The sequence below is a fragment of the Poecilia formosa genome, unplaced genomic scaffold (genome assembly GCF_000485575.1).
Source record: "Poecilia formosa unplaced genomic scaffold, Poecilia_formosa-5.1.2 Scaffold904, whole genome shotgun sequence".
Taxonomy (NCBI): domain Eukaryota; kingdom Metazoa; phylum Chordata; class Actinopteri; order Cyprinodontiformes; family Poeciliidae; genus Poecilia; species Poecilia formosa.
In genome coordinates, this window is record NW_006800843.1 from 1 (window position 1) to 4,861 (window position 4,861).

At 34.6% G+C, this 4,861-nt stretch overlaps 1 long non-coding RNA gene across 1 annotated transcript; it reads left to right on the forward strand.

Moving 5' to 3' along the window:
• The first annotated feature begins 259 nt into the window (after nucleotides 1–259).
• Nucleotides 260–718, forward strand: LOC107834998 (uncharacterized). Its single transcript, XR_001660819.1, has 3 exons — nucleotides 260–275; nucleotides 384–489; nucleotides 581–718. It is a non-coding gene; the product is annotated as an uncharacterized LOC107834998 (long non-coding RNA).
• The last annotated feature ends 4,143 nt before the right edge of the window (nucleotides 719–4,861 follow it).

Consider the following 4,861-nt stretch of genomic DNA (forward strand, 5'->3'; position numbering starts at 1 on the left):
CCGATGGCTATTTTGTTGATAGCTTTCTGGACAAATCACTGATCCAGTGATTTGATTTAAAAATAACTGGACATAATTTTTCCCCTTGTTATTCTACCATTTCTCTTTCATACATTTTATTTGTTGTTGGCTTTCAGGGCCCTTTGACGGACTGGTGACCTGTCCAGGGTGAACCCTGCCTCTCATCTGATGACTGCTAGAGATGGGCACCACCAGCCCCCCTCACCATCCTGCAAGGATCAGTGTGTTCAGATCATGGATGGAAAGCTTTTAAGGTAGTTTGTCTCCTTAATTCCACACTTAAAACAGCTTCATAGTTATTGCCAACATCAACTGATTCTATGACACTGCTGACTATTTTTTTCTACTTCTAACATAAACAGGCAAAGAAGACACCCAGAAATGTTTTTCCACCCCAGGCATCCGGTCCCAATCATCATCAGTTCTGATGATGTCGCATACATGGCGAGTCCACAACATCTTGAAATTGTAAGTATTATTTTTTTATTTGCCATTTTTCTGTTCCCTTTCAAATACAAATGCTTTCTCTGATTAATTGCTCTATTGTTCTTTTTTGTAGGTTTCTGTAAGGTGCAGAGGTGCAGGGAATGGGAATGTTCTGTCGTTGATCCTCACTCATGTTAGGAACATACCAACAGTGTCATGAAGTGTCATTCAGTAAATAATTACAATTTTAATGAGAATTTGCTTTAAAAGTTGGATGAAAGGTTTTATGTTATGTTTATGACAGTGTCATGTCAGTCTTATGCACACCCCATCAAATAAAGTGTTACCAAAATGGTAATATATTGAAAGCACAATGTAATTATAATTTTTGTTCTTTAAAGTAATAACTTTAATGTTTTTTGTCACACTTAAATTTTTATGCTTATTGTGTTCACTTTTGATGTGTAAACTGATAATTTATGTAAAGTTCATAAAGTTGTGAGAAAAATTGGACAATTTTAAAATGTCGGTAATAAAACAAAATATTTGAATTACCTTGAACATCTTGTGTAATTAATCTTTCCATGTAATTGTAGCCTAAAACAATGCAAGTACTCTAGTGTAGTTATGCATGTAATGTACAAAATAGGAAAGTAGGAATAAATAAGACTTTTATGAGTAATTAAAATTGTACTTTATTAGCAAAAGCAGCAAATCAAAACTAAAAATTAAGTGTAATTTAAATACATTACTAATATATTAGCAGTATATTAAAATATAATTCTATGACAGAATTAGTACACTCAAAATATATAAATAGTACATAAAAAAAGTACACTTGAAGTATACTAAGTACAACTTGAAGTTGTTCCAAAAAAGTACGTTAAAGTATACTAAGTATACTAAAAATTGTAATTTAATACTGTTAAAATATACTATGCACAAAAAAGTTGTTCCAAAAAGTACAGTTTAAGTACATCAATCAAAGTATGCTAAAGTATGTTAAAATTTAATATACTAAAGTATACTTTTTTTTTACTAGGGATTCACTGACTGTAATTAGGTTTTGTGTCTAGCTTGACCAGAAACGGCACAATTAAATGACACTGAGCCTGTGAAAAAGGTGAAAATACATCAAATTAGCTGTTAACATGAATGAATAGTTTAGTTGTTTGTACTGTTGAAGTGTAAATCCAATCTGAGCTGTTTCTCCACAGAGTTTGCAAGCTCTCTTCATGCATACATAGGTTCTGTGCAGGTACTCCATTTTTCTAATATTTTTTTGTGCATTTAAGTTTGCTCTGCGGGTGTCTGATGAACTGGCCATCCATTCGGTGTCTACCCTGGCTCTCACCCAATGACCGCTGGAGGTATGTTCCCACCCCCTGTGACCTTGCAAGGATAATCAGTTTTAGTTGATAGATGGATATAGATGCATATAAAGCAGAAGGAGATAAATCCAATGGTCAAAAGAGTCACTGCTTATCTGGAACATGTAAAAGATTGTACAAGTTCATTTCAAACTTGCACCCTTGTTTGATTTTGAGCGGTTAAACAAAAAGGTTTTGATTTGAATACATTCTGGATGGGGTTTTTACTCTGCTCTTCACAAATAGACAATGTTTGTTGCTCTTTAAATAATGGAGGCTTTAGAATTTACACTTATTTTGTTCAGGGAACATTTAAAGCTCACCAATGTTGTGTCAACATATTAGTTATGAGAACATACAAATTCTTGGTTGCTGCCACTATTTAGATTTAAGAATCCCAAAATCAAAATGACAATGTTTATGGACAAATACCAGACAAAGTAGGTTTTAAATTAATAATGAATGAAAATAAAATGTTGACTACATTATTGAGCAGCCATTGTTTGACAAATACTGTTTAATAATGGTCCTCTTATTTTTCTAAAAGGCCAAATATTCTCAGTACTTCACTGTCGGTCAGTAGGCACTATTACTATTCAACTTTCTTTTCTGTTCCAAAGATCCAGCTAGTTCTATACTTTTTTATGTGCTATAATCTGAAAATACTCACAGTAAAAGTTTTAGAAGAAAATATTTGTCCTTGTGTTTTTTTTTCTTAAATAAAACATTTTCTGCTTAAAAACACTTGCTTCATTTAAATTACTTCATTCTAAATCATAGTAAACTTTTGTTTGAATATGTTTAAGGCATATGTTTTTTTGCCTTAAGTCGCAAGCAGCCAAGCATTTGAGCATGTTTTTGTGAAGTGAATTCAGATTCCTGCGCCCAAATTCTAAGAAAATATGCCTAGGCTTTAATTTTTCATTTGAACTTCATAGCCAACATTCTCTGCCTCTTGAATGCTTCAAAAGAAACAATTTCCTGTGGACTGCAGTGTCTTGGGTCAGTCTCCTGCCTAAGTTCAGATACAAGCTAGGAGAGATAATGTTTTCAGTTACAACTTGTATATTTTCAATTCAGAAATAAATTTTAAATTTATCTCTCAACATGGAACAGTTTTAGTATCCATGCAGGCTTCATTATGTTCTAACAATAAGATCTACCACATTATCAATGAGCTTTGCTTTAAGACCTTTTGTTTACTTGTGGTTGCTAACCTCTCTAGAGGTCTTGAGCATACACCAGTATGACATCAGAGCATTAGCTTTTCATCTCCTAACTTTATTGCATGCTTTTCTTTCTTTCATCTGTCTGATCTCTGGTTTGTGGTTGCTTACCTCCTGAAGCATATACTGTTGAAACATTGATTTTCCTGATACTGGCTCTGCCTGAACTTTTTGAAAATGAACCTTTAATTATCCATGGATAGAAAACATAAGAAACAGATGATGTGACTGACTACAATTTTGACTAAGCTCTTTAGGTGGTATAGTTTCAAGCCACTATTATAGTCTTAATTAACGTTAAGTTTAAAAAATAAAATACATTTTATTTTGCGGTCAGCTGTCTCCCTTGCCTGTAGTCTATGTGTAAATCATTGTAGACATACACCTTCACTTTTAGTTTTTCCATGAACAAATATTATTGGTTTGTGTTAATTGAATCTTAGCAGAGCTCCAGAGTGCAGTAGCAGTCAGTTCTGCTAAGATGTTGTAGAAAGATGATCATAGGTTTGAATCTTGCTTTGGAATGACATTTGCATGTTCTTCCTTCAAGTTTCTCCAAATACTCCAAACCCTTTGTGTATTTAAACAAGTTAACAGAGAATTGCAAATTAGCTCAATGACTGTGTATGTGTTTTGTGTCTCTTGGTCCACTGATAAACTAAGACTGCTCTAAAGTGTTTCCTGACTGCTTAAGTACCACCCATGAGCACAACTAAGAAGCTGCATAGTTTTAATAAGTTGTTTGTGTGGTGAAGTGCTTTAGATATTTGTATGAAGTGACATTATTATGCAAATCAGATTGTCAGGACTCTGGGTTCTTTGGTTGAGTTTTGTTTATTTCCATTTTCTTGTTGCTTTTTGGTTAGATCAGTTTCGTTCCTGTATTCCTTTAGTTTATCTCCTTATAGTGTTTCTGGTTATGTTTATTTTTTATAGTTATGTTTTGTTACTCTTGTTTCATGAGGTTTCATTTCATTAGGTCTAGTTATTCCTTAGTCCTTGTATTTTTGCTTGTTCCTCTGTGTTATCTCTTTTGCTTCCTTGTCCAGAAAGAAACAAGAATAATCCAAAACACAGCAAGACAGGAGACACGAGGCAAACAAGAGGAACTACAGGAATGAGACCACCACCTTATTATAGCAATAAGGTGGCAGATCTTAATGTTAGAACATAATAAAGCCACTTTCTCTTTTCCTTCCCTCAGTCTGGCTCCTGCTCCCACCACTCACACCTGCTAGCAGTTAGCTAATGAGCCCAGTTCTTTTGCTCCAGCGCTCGACCTCCCGGTATTTAACACCTCATTGTCAGTCACTACTCATTTCGTTCATTTCGTCAACTCCCATGTCATTCCCGTAGTTCCTCTCGTTTGCCTCGTGTTTCCCATCTTGCTGTGTTTTCAATTATTCTTGCTTCATTCTGGATTCCTGCATTTTGTAAGCCTAGGCTTCTTTTTATTTTCATTACATTTTCAACTCAACCTACGTCTCCTCCCTGCTGCTTTTAGGTTCTTCCCAACCTCACACCATGACACAGATAAACGCAACTGAGAGATTGTGTGAAACTGATGCTGTAAACTGGACTGGAATTCAATTGAACTGAGCTATTTGTAATTAGGTTAAAGTTTACTGTACTGAGTAAAACTATATAACCCATTTTTCAAGCAACTGAGCTCATTCAGAAAGAAAACAGGACAGTAAAAGTAGATCCAAAGGCTTTCTAGATTGTGGTGTTTTACACAAACACCACAATCCATGATGATCTGAGGTGATAACCAGGGGTGAAAGTAAGGGGGTACGGTAGAGTACTTCGTACCTCTAA